The sequence below is a fragment of the Suncus etruscus genome, chromosome 4, assembly GCF_024139225.1.
Source record: "Suncus etruscus isolate mSunEtr1 chromosome 4, mSunEtr1.pri.cur, whole genome shotgun sequence".
Lineage (NCBI taxonomy): Eukaryota > Metazoa > Chordata > Mammalia > Eulipotyphla > Soricidae > Suncus > Suncus etruscus.
The window spans coordinates 137,819,097-137,831,105 of NC_064851.1; the positions used below are offsets into that span (position 1 = coordinate 137,819,097).

Consider the following 12,009-nt stretch of genomic DNA (forward strand, 5'->3'; position numbering starts at 1 on the left):
GGGTGTGACCCGAAAACAAAAACAAAATAAAGGAGGGCAGACTAATTCCTGGTGGGGATCAGGAGTCCATATGGGGTGCTAAAGATGGAACCCAGTGGCCACTTGCAAGGCAACTGCCCTACCTGCTGTTCTGTCTCTTCACTACCACTTCCCATCATTTTTTAATTGTCAAGGAAATAGTAAACTGAATTGACATCCTGGTGTCATTTTATCTTAGTCTGACTTAGTTTGACTTTCCATCAACTATCTAATGAATGTTTCCTATCTATGTAGAATTTCTCTTTCGTTTGGCTCTGATTTTTGGCCACACCCGGCCATGATCAGAGATGACTCCTTGCTGTGCTCTCAGGTATTACTCCTGGAGGGACTTAAACCCTTGTTGGCTGCATGTAAAGCAAACACCTCACCAGCTGTACTCTCTCTCCTACCCCCTACATGTAGAATTTATAAAATTTATATAGAATTCCAGATGCCTTTGAGTATCTTGACAGTTTCTATGAACAATTTCACTGTTATGTTGAACTCACTCGGCATGTGAATTTGGAGTTGGAGGTTTTCACCCTGAAGTTACTGTTTTTTTTTTTTTTTTTTTTTTTTGGTTTTTGGGCCACACCCGGTGACGCTCAGGGGTTACTCCTGGTTATGCGCTCAGAAGTCGTTCCTGGCTTGGGGGACCATATGGGATGCCGGGGGATCGAACCGCGGTCCGTCTCCTAGGCTAGCGCAGGTAAGGCAGGCACCTTACCTCGAGCGCCACCGCCCGGCCCCCGAAGTTACTGTTTTTAATGCCATGGTTCTCTCATCGCCTTGTGAGGGGCCTCACTCCTTCAGAGAACAGGAGACAAATAAGGCTGAAGGGGGAAACCAGAGAGATATTGGTACAATTTTGATGTCATATTCTATAACTAGTGTTCACCAAGTCACTCAGCTTGGGCGGCTTGTGTTCTAAGAATACTTCCAAAGAATGCAAGTGTTCTTTCTACCTGGCGCCTTTGTGACATCACCAACACCCCTCTTTGAAACTGACCCAGCACCAGGAAATGAGCAGAGAACAGTGCCCGGGGCCGCCAAGTGGGGTCTGTGCCCTTAGTGACCGGGATTTTTCTGGCCTCACTTTTCACAGGCAAGTTGACCCATGACCTGAAGGCTCATGGGGGATCATGTTGCCTTCACCTCAGTTCCTGCCTCATGGCTGAGTGAGTCCATCTGCGCTTGGAGTAACTAGGCCAGGAGGCAACCAGCAGACTAAACTGACTCTTGTAGTGATGATTTTCTGTAGGAAGACAGCAGAAGAGCCTTTCTATTCTTTTGTTTGTTTGTTTGCTTTTGGGTCACACCCGGCAGTGCTCAGGGGTTACTCCTGGCTCTACTCTCAGAAATCACTCCTGGCAGGCTCAGGGGACCATATGGGATGCCGGGATTCGAGCCACCGTCCTGCATGCAAGGCAAATGCCTTACCTCCATGTTATCTGTCCAGCCCAGCCTTTCTGTTCTTTACCACATGCATTTCAGTAACTTGTAGCACGGCTGTTCAGAACAAATTTATTTCCCAGAGAACTTTGAAATACAGTGAATAGTGGGAGTCGTAAGAGACTCAGGCTAGGAGGATATTGTATTTCTCAATCTCAAAGTGAGACCAGGGAGCTTTTCCCTGAGTGATCTTAAAGGAGTCCTGTTTCATGGAGTACCTTAGATTTCCCTCCATCACAACCCCCAAATGCTATTTTGGGGGTATTTAATGCTATTTAACTGGAGGGGTGTTTCAGGACCATGCGCAGCTGTACTCAGGACTTACTTCTGGTTCTTTGTTCAGGGATCTCAGGACCATATGGAGTGTCATTGAACCTGAGTTGGCCACAGACCTGCCGTATTACTACTCTAGCTCAGTTCAGCATTGGGTTTTCTAGGTGCAGGCTCCATACCCACAAACCTATACCCAATTTGTAAATGTGCCTTCAGCCACTTTCTCATTCAGAAAAGTCCTCATTGTTTTGTTGTGGGGAGGCCGCCCTGTCACCCCTTCACTGGCTCAGCACCGCCATGCTGGGCACCCTCCCTGCTGCCTCCCTCTCTCTTTCCCTAGTTTCTCTCCCCATATCCTGGAGGTATCCTGGGATGAGACACAGGAGACTTGGATGCTCCAGAAAGAGTATTCATGGATTGAAATATAGGATGACATTGAGCACGGTGAGGAGAGGGAACTGGTGACATAGGCAAACCAGGTATGGCCCAAGATCTTCTGTCATCAGCATAGAAAAGGTGAAGATAAGGAAAACCACCTAACTTTAAAAAAGAATGAGGCTGGCCTGGAGCCTCAAGAAGGATTGATTCCCTGTGTCTTCAAATAGACTGGCGGGGATTCTTCATGAGGCAACTCATGGTTTGGTCAGAAGGATCTTTTTCCTTAGTCTCTTGGCCATATGCTGAGCTCAGCTGTCTGAGGACCAAGTGCTGGAGATCAAGTACTGGAGAGCTGAGACCAGGCCACATCATCTTCGGTGATCTCTTGGAAACACATGCATTAGAACTGCAAACATGGCACTGATGGACAGGAAGATCTGAGCAAAGTGGGTCCCTCGAAAGGACCTCTGGAAGGCGGTCCTACATAGTCTTCCTCAGCCAACAGAGCAGGCTTTGACCTCACTATGATGGTGCCAACACAGACAGTGAAAGCAGTGATGACACAATGCCATCCAGACTCTGACCCATAGTGCCCACACACAGACTAGCTTTCACTGTGGACAAATTGGCACAAGCAGATTCCATCCTCCAAATCCCCTACTTTCCCCAGGGCCTTTAGGAGGGATTGTTTACAGCATAGCACATAACACACTTCTACTTCCTATTTACAAAAGGAAAAGTCGGCCAGAGATATAGCATGGAGGTAGAGTGTTTGCCTTGCATGCAGAAGGACAGTGGTTCAAACCCCAGCATCCCATATGGTCCCCTGAAACTGCCAGGAGTGATTTCTTAGCATAGAGCCAGGAGTAACCCCTGAGTGCTGCCAGGTGTGACCCAAAAACAAACAAAACAAAAGGGAAGTCATTGACCAGACTAGATATCTTAAGCTCTTGGTCCCTTCTCTGAGCTTGCCTGGTGCTGGAGATGAGAGTAACATGCACAGCCAGTGTTGTGTATCTCAGACTCCAGATTTGTTTGGTTTGGTTTGGTTTGGTTTGGTTTTTGGGTCACACTTGGCAGCACTCAGAGGTCACTCCTGGCTCTATGCTCAGAAATCACACCTGGCAGGTTCGGGGGACCACATGGGACGCCGGGATTCGAACCACCATCCTTCTGCATGCAAGGCAAATGCCTTACCTCCATGCTATCTTTCCGGCCCCAGATCTACATCCTACAAGGGAGCCTTGTAGACACACTTGGGGAAGGAAGGCCCAGCTTTGGACAGGTGCTACTTCCCACTTAGGAAGTGAGCCCTGGCCTTCTGTGTACAAGGCATTTGTTCAGTCTGTTGAGCTACTGCTGGCCAGCATGCCAGGGCTTTTCTCAGGATGCGCCAAAGTCAGGTTCCTGCAGGACAATGTATATTATCTTGGGATTATACCTGACAATCATCAGAGTGGTCATGATGTATGGTGATGAATCCTGGGTTGTACTGTTACATTTATTGCCTGTAAGACCAGGAAAGAGGAACAGTTTTCTGGTTCCTCTTCAGAGGCAGTGAGCTACATTCTTCAGTATCCAAACAGCTTTAAACCTATTTTCGGGGCCGGGTAGGTGGCGCTGGAGGTAAGGTGTCTGCCTTGCAAGCGCTAGCCAAGGAAGGACCGCGGTTCGATCCCCCGGCATCCCATATGGTCCCCCCAAGCCAGGGGCGATTTCTGAGCACATAGCCAGGAGTAACCCCTGAGCGTCAAACGGGTGTGGCCCAAAAACCAAAAAAAAAAAAAAACCTATTTGGGAGGAGAATTTTCCCCAAACAGGGAAAAGTGAGTTAGGGATTAAGGTGAAGGTAGGAGGATATAAGGAAATATGAAATTCTTGGCTCTGGCCTAGAAATTATAAGCACATGTAGTCATCATTTTAGCAGACCAGAGCCAGGCTGAGAACTAACACGCAGGAGTCAGGCTGTTTCTCACTCAGGTGTTGCACTGGGAGTAAATGATCCAGCTGGTTTGGTGTGGGCACCTCAGCTGCACAGTAGACCCAGTCACCCCCCAGAAGAGCCAGCATCTATTGTGTCCAGGACACCTGGGTGCTGATAGGGACCCTCCTCCTCCTCTGTTACCAAGCTGCCCCCCTGAAGAGCACATGGGCCTGGAGCTGACCATGAAACCCTTCCTTAGAGCAGCAGAGCTCTGAGAGGAGGCACTGTGGAGAATTGCTCTGGCCCAGGGACTGAGCCACTGGCAGCCTTTGAAATGGGTTAGGTGAGGGCACTTCTTAGGGGCACTCAGATGTCCTTGGGTCCAGCTCTGTTCTCAGGAGGCCTCAAACTTAGACAGACATGTAACTCTGGTGGCGGATGTCCAATCCGCTTGTCTGCCTGCACTCCCACCCCCAACCCCACATTGCATCTTCTGCACTTTCCATCCTGTGTAGCTGAGTGCTTCTTGAAGGTTTGAAGGTCAGCAGCAGCAGCCGTCATGGCCTGCTCTCCCTGTCTTTGGCTTGCTCATGGCCCTTCTCCCTAGCAGGAGGTGCAGAGTATTGTTAATGGGGCGTCCTCTCTCTGTCCCAGGTTCCAGGTGTGTGATGGTGGCTGCACTCTGTCTTGTGGGTATTAATGCGATCTTCAGCGGCGCCTACTGCTCTCGACCTGTTCTGCAGAACTGGAGCGTGCCGGTGAGTGGCTGGCCAACGTCTGCAGGGGACTCTGGACAGGGCAGGGCAGGACAGGACCCGTGCAGCTAGAAACAGCAGACTAGCATCCCAAGGCACCTCTGATCCTCAAGGGTTGGGGGGACCAGCCGCTGTCCAGGTGATTCTGAAGCTACTGTGTTCTGGGCTCCTGAGGAACAGCAGGTTAGAGGTTTGAAAATGGAAACTCCCCTCAGCCTTCACGGATGAGGCAGCTTCATTGCAGACCAAAATCGTCCACAGAGACACATTTTTTAAGCCTTTAAACCTTTTTCAGTTATGAGGATCTCGTGGAAATCTCAGCTGCTGCCCAGCTCTCCCTCCTGACTTCCTAATCCAATCCTGTGGGGTATCAGATGACCCTTTGTGACCTGGAGTATTCTTAGAAGCTGCTTCAGAAATAGGGTGATGCCCTTCAGGCGGGTTAGTGTGATGGAGCTTGCCCTGAATTCCACCAGGCTGCAGGGGCTTCTCCAGAGGGGGAAATTTGGACTTGTCTGTTCTTTTTGATCGAGCCCCATTGTCACATCTCAGTTCATTTGCTTCCTAGAAGGATGTGGGCCACCTGGGCAGGCTGAGAAGGCACTATGGAGCTGTTCAGAGAATATAGGAAGAACAGCACATTCTTGCTGGACAGACCAATTTTCTGTGCACTCTGACTCTTCCAGGCCCCTGGAGGTGAGGGAGTACAGTGTTGGCCCTTCTTGGTCATTGAGCCTAGGCTCTTCTTTAAGACCCTAGAAACCACCCAGGGTGCCTGGCAGGCAGGTCACCCCCAGGGAAGGCCCCATTACTCTTACTGCAATGGTCTTGATTCTTTCTGTCAGGGTCACATCCAGCATAGCTGGTGGACCATGTAGGCCCAGGATTGAACCAAGGCTCACACATGCACACCACCCCTTTCAGCCCCTGCCCTCCAGGATGCTTATTCTTTTTTTTGGGGGGGGGCATACCTGTATATGGGTGCCCAGGGCCCCATATACACTGCTAGGGTTTGAACCCTGGTCTGGTGCATGCAAGGCAAGTTCCTTATCTCCTGTCCTATCTCTCTGACCCTTATCAGTTGTTCATAGCATGCTAGTAATGATCATAACCCTCGTTATATCTATTTAATTTGAATTAAAAGTTTTTATTTAGGAAATGCTAGAGGAGAGAGCCCCATAAAGAGAATCGGGTGTGACCAAATCAGGATGGAGTTCCTCACACACAGGACCTTTTTAAAAGACTATTTTTTTCCTCCTCCTGGGGAAATGTAAAAACTGATTCCATTGGGGCCGGAGAGATAGCATGGAGGTAAGGCGTTTGCCTTTCATGCAGAAGGTCATCAATTTGAATCCCGGAGTCCCATATGGTCCCCCGTGCCTGCCAGGAGCAATTTCTGAGCATGAAGCCAGGAGTAACCCCTGAGCACTGCCGGGTGTGACCCAAAAACCACAAAAAAAAAAAAAAAAAGAAAAAAGAAAAAAAAAAAACTGATTCCATTGACCCCATACAGTTTACTTCCTTTTTTTTTTTTTTTTAAAGATTCATTTCAAATCACCATGAGATAGTTAGAAAGTTGTTCATGGTTGAATTTCAGTTTGGTTCAGTATCCAACACCCTCTTCACCACTGCTTGTTTCATGTTTCAATGTCTTTAGTTTGCTCTTGACCTTCCCCCTTGATTCCCCTCTTGCCTGCCTGCCTGCCTCTATAGCAGACATTTTTCTTCTATCTTCCTCACTCCCTTTTTTCCCTTTAAGCACTGGTTTCCAGTATGGTTCCTGAAGTGATACCATGCATATTACTTTATCTCCTCAGCACCCAGACTTGTCCAGAGCAATCATTTCCAACTATCATTGTCGTAATGGACCTTCTCTGCCCTGACTACACTCCTCCACTCTTTGTAGTAGCAAGCTTCCTCCTGGCCCTCATTTCTTTGTCTTAGGGTATTACTTGTTTCTTTTTTTTTTTGTTTTAGTCAGCTGAGGGGCTGAACAAGACTGCAGTCGGTAGGGTGCTTGCTGTGTATGCAGCAGGCCCAGATTCAATTCTGGGCACCCCATATGGTCCCCTGAGTGCTGCCACATGTGGCCCAAAATCAAATAAATAAAATAGTTGTACATGAGCTCAATCAGGAAGTGGGAAGCAGGGAGGGAGGTCAAAAGTCTACAGCCCCCAAACTCTAGAAGGGTCAGTTACTTGGGGTAACTTTAGCATTTGTCCCAGATTTGACTTGGCAGTTCCAGAATCCTGTGTAATACTACAGGAGCATGTTTAGAGGCTTTTCTCTGACCTGAAGGAGATTTATCCAGGGCCAGGAGCTGGCACTGAGCCTGAGAATGGCTGTTGCATGTTGACCCTGGGCGCTTCACAGCTGACCCAAAGACTCAGGTTCAGGGATCTCTCTTGCTCCTGGACAATAGGAATGAAATTCCTCTTCATTTCTAATATTCCTTTGGGTAGCAGGAGACCATTTTCTGAGGCTTCCCCTAGGCTCCCAGTGACACCCTCTCTTCCCCACAGATGTTTCATACCTCTGCTTTCCATTCTGGTTTGTTTACCCCTTAACATGTCTCAGGAAAGACTTAAGAGAATCTGTCCCCCAGCCGGACCCGCTCCCACCCCCCAGGGTGCTTTCTGTTCCCGGATGTCTCCATGTTCTGTTTAAAAGGTCCTTGTTAATACATTCCAAGGCTTGAACTCCGTTCTGAGCTAAAACCCCTTCCTTGTTTACAGGGACTGAAATAGCCACATTTTGACCTTCTATTTGGTCTGGGAACATCTATGGCAGTGTGGACACATTCTTTTCCCATGTGAGAATCACATTTCCACAGCAGAGATAGAAAAGCTCAGAAAACAGCAGAGTCTGTGCCTCTCTTTGCATTTCACGCACATTCTTTTTCACCTCAAAAGATCAGCCATTCTGACCACAGGTGATATGTCAGACCTGGGCATCTCTATGCCTGCTCAGGGACCCAGTAACAATGGGCAGTGTCCAGTTGGGGCCGCTGGAGATGACCCAGTGGGACCAATGTGAGACCCAGCTTTGGTTCCCTTGTCTCTTAAGACCAGGGCATTTTCCAGAGATGGGGGGTGGGGAGTTGGGTCACACCTGGTGACACTCGGGTTACTTCTGGGACTATGCTCAGAAATATCCCCTGGCAGGCTCAGGGTACCATATGGGATGCCATGACTTGAACCACCATCTGTCTTGGGTCGGCCCTGTGCAAGGCAAACGCCCTACCCTACCCTACCGCTGTGCTATCTATCTTGTCTCCCTGGAGCCATGTTCTTGACCTTTGTTCCCTTCTTCTCCTGCCTTGGCTCCACATGTCTGAATTTCTGTCCAATATGTTTCCTAAATTATTCCTTGTGAAAGTCAAACAAGCTGCCAAGACGGCCAGGAGAAAGGCCTCCATGCTGAAGGGATAAGCTCAAGGAAATGAGGCTTAAAACTTAAGATTCAGATAAAGCATCTGTTTATGGCCTAACAAAAGGAAATAACACTAAGCACTGGCACTTGTTGCTAAATGTGACTCATGACCTGATCCAGCAGACCAAAAGTGTCAGATAAGGGTCTTGAGGAGGCACTGGAGATGCAGAGGGTGAGAGTGAATATGAGACAAGTACTAGAGTCTGGTTAGGAACACTGACAAGGAAAGCTGCCCACGTGGAGATGATGCCTTTTCAACTAAATATGTTTGTTTCAGGAGCACTGCTAAATATATTTTCAAAATGAGTCTAGGGGACAGAGATAGTATAGCAGGTAGGGTGTTTGTCCTGCACAAGGCTGACCCAGGATTGATCTCTGGCACCCTATACAGTCCCCCGAGCCTGCCAGAAATGATACTTAAGCTTAGAGCTAGGAATAAGCCTTGAGCACCACTGGGTGTGGCCCCAAAACGATCACAATAAGTATCTCAGGAACTTATATGCTGCTATTTTCTTTATAGCTTCTCCTGCCCTCACACCCCATGTTTCCTTATATAAAATTCTAGTACATCATGTCTTAATTCTGTGAAGACGTTTGTAAGAAAACAAAGGACTTGGGGTTCGGAGAGATAGCATGGAGATAGGGTGTTTGCTTTGCATGCAGGAGGACAGACAGTGGTTCGAATCCTGGCATCCCTGAGCCTGCCAGGAGCGATTTCTGAGCATAGAACCAGGAGTAACCCCTGAGCACTGCCGGGTATGACCCAAAAAAACAAACAAAAACAAAGGAGTTGGAGAAAACTGAAAGAATAATTGAAGTTTGAGAATGCTGGACTTTGTGTGACTTAGTGACTGTCCCAGTCCCTTTTGAAGAAAACCAGCTATATTTTACCAGCTGCAGAGGGAGGATGTCTTAAAAAGACAAATGTCAATTAAACCTTTGCCTTGTGGCTCTAAAGAGAGAACATGGATACCCCTTTACTGACTTGCTTAGGCAAAGTACATTCTGTGTCCCTAGGCACACACCTAATCGATGACATTTTCTGTTTCAGGCTTGAAAAAAACTTGCCCCGTTTTGATTCCTTCAAGACCTTGCCACAGCCTCTATCACACATCTGTTTTTTCCCGAAGAAAACATATATATATAATAAAAATGTTTTGCTCTTTTTGCTTTTACACTGTATAATTTTAAGAAATAGTTTATTATTTGTGAATGCATGATACAACCTACATTTCTGTAGTTTGGAGATATTTTCAAACCGGAACAGAAAAGCTGCCAATGGTACTATCGAGTGTGACTATTTTTCTACTAGATATTAGGAGTATGATAGGATGATGCTGTACTGGGTTGGAGCACTGATTTTTGTATATGATGTTTGAATGCCTATAATTAAAAATACCCATTTCCCCCCTCTAAAAATTAAGCTGCATGTTTGAGGCATTTTTTTTTTAAACATCCTATCAAAATTTCCCTAATCATTGTGAATGTCTAGGTCCTGCTTGCCTGGTTGAGTCCAGGGTGACTAGTCCTGTGTTAGTTGTTAGAACCTCCTGCAGTCCCATTGTGGTCTGGTAGGAATCCCTGCAAGACAATCAACACCCCAGGGGCCTGCACATTGCTGGGCCAAGAAGCCTTTATGTTGGCACCAATTTTTTGCTCCAAGTGTACCCCAGAAGGGTTGACTCATGAAGTCTGACAAGTGCTGGATTTTGTCATTTTCTTGTCTTCCTCTCAGCAAACTGTCATGGGAGCCCTAGACACTCCCAGTTTGCTTGATCGCAGCCAACCCAGCCAGTCTGGCTGCCCCATGCAGTTCTCTCCATAGTGAGCAGCCAGCCTCAGTTGAGCAGAGCTAGCCTCACACTCCTCAGTCTCAGCAGCACCGTGCCAGCACCTCTAAACCCTGTGTGCACTATGGTGCCATCCCCAACCAGGGAAGGTGGGCAGGCTTTGAGAGCCATGCTCTCAGTTGGCCTCAGTTTGCTGCTGCAAGACTTGTCTTCAGAGCTAGAAAGTCCACTTTGTGTTAGAAGCTGACCTGTTTCCAGTGCGTGTGTATGAGAAACATACTGACTTGAGGATTTATATTTGTAGATAGAGCTGAGCCTGAGCCCAATTTTACTTATCTACTCACTGTGTGCTGAGAGTTTTTTTTTAATGATTAGTTGGTTTCAGGTGTTAGGATTATTTTCCATTAGAAATAAAGATGTCAAAAAGCTTTAAAGGACAGCAGGAAATGACAGGAGTGCCTTTGGGTCAGAGGCTCTGACCTAGGCAGAACTAAGGAGAAAAAGCCTTATGGTCAGGCATGAGCCAGCTGTGAGGCCCCACTCCTGTCCCAGCGTTCCCCGCACTCAGCGGGACATCTGTACTCCTGTCTCTAAAGAAAACAACTGCCAGTCTCTTATGCTTTTATAAACTGTTTAAAAGTACTTTTTTCTAATGTCATTTTAAAAAATAAAATGCTCTTTCAGCTCTCATACCATGGCTTGGTAGATTCCTTTGTGCAGGAACAGGCCAGTACAAGTACACCCTATGTTGCCAGGTCCAGCGTACTTTCCTGTCCTCAGGGATGGTCTATGAGCAAAGGGCAGAGACAAGAGGGAGACAGAGCCCCACAATGCCCTTCCATGCTGCCTCTCTTCTGCACCTTTCAGCCATCACTAAGAAGGCCTGAGTGACAAAGCTTTATTAAACAAGTCTGTCTGCGAAGTCTTAAGTGATAATGGTTGCTGATTTATGACCATGGCCATGATAAACTTTTAACATCCTCTGGAGGGGAATATCACTGCAAAGCCTTGCTGGGCTCAACAGGGTCTGAGCTGGGACATTAGAGGACTTCACAGATCAGATCTGGGACCTTCCAGCTCAGGTCGTCCTGCATAAGGTCACCTGTCCCTGGCTGTAAAGACAACACTTGCCAAGAGAATTAAGGAATCGGACAGTATAAGGGAGAAAAGCTGGGAATTTCCAGCCTTATGGACTTAAAGCTGACAGAGTTGGGACCGGAGCAGGAAGGCTCTACCTTGCTTGCACTAGCCTAGGCCAGACCGCGGTTTGACCCCCTGGTATCCCATGTGGTCCCCCAAGCCAGGAGCGATTTCTGAATGCATAGCCAGGAGTAACCCCTGAGCGTCACCGAGTGTGGCCCAAAAAGCCAATAAATAAATAAATAAATAAATAAATAAATAAATAAATAAATAAATAAATAAAGCTGACAAGAGAGTGCAGCCTTTCCGCTTAGTTCGAGTTTCATTATTGACTACTAGACTCAATCCTCCTGGAGAGAGGAGGGCCAACACGCTTAGCAAGCTGAAGTATTTAATGTTAATTGAGCCTAGGTGGATCTTTACATTTCAAAAAGTTGTGTTTAGCTGCACCTGGCTATTGTCATTTCTGTGTGTTTTTGAGTGATAGAGGGGAGGCACAGACGACCAGTCCATGCTCCTACTGAGAACAAATTGAACCTCCCAGCCTCAATGGCTTCTGGGAAATGGCCTTTCTCCGAGTGTGCCTTCTGCTGCTGGGCACTTTGGAAATACTGGCTTCAAGTGCAGGAGGCCCAGGTTCTATTCCCAGCACTTACCACCCTGAGCACAGCTAGAAGCTACCTACCAAGTACCAAGTGTGGCCACAAAACCAAAGGAGTAATTCCAGATCATAGAATATGGGGTAGAGTCTTGCCTTGTATGCAACCAATTCCTGCTGGGCTGATCCTGAGCACCATCCTGAGCAGAGACAGTCAGATTCTTGAGTACTGGATATGACTAAAGTTTC

At 47.5% G+C, this 12,009-nt stretch overlaps 2 protein-coding genes across 3 annotated transcripts in view; one reads left to right on the forward strand and one right to left on the reverse strand.

Moving 5' to 3' along the window:
- RBPMS (RNA binding protein, mRNA processing factor) overlaps positions 1–9,384 on the forward strand; it is a 191,057-nt gene extending 181,673 nt beyond the window's left edge. For both annotated transcript variants that reach the window (XR_007494884.1, XR_007494885.1), the window contains 2 exons: positions 4,700–4,803; positions 9,284–9,384. The gene's annotated coding sequence lies outside the window, so the exon portion shown is untranslated. The remainder of the gene's footprint in view (positions 1–4,699; positions 4,804–9,283) is intronic.
- The window catches only part of GTF2E2 (general transcription factor IIE subunit 2), a 188,033-nt gene that overhangs the window by 113,194 nt on the left and 62,830 nt on the right, over positions 1–12,009 (reverse strand). The window lies entirely within an intron of this gene.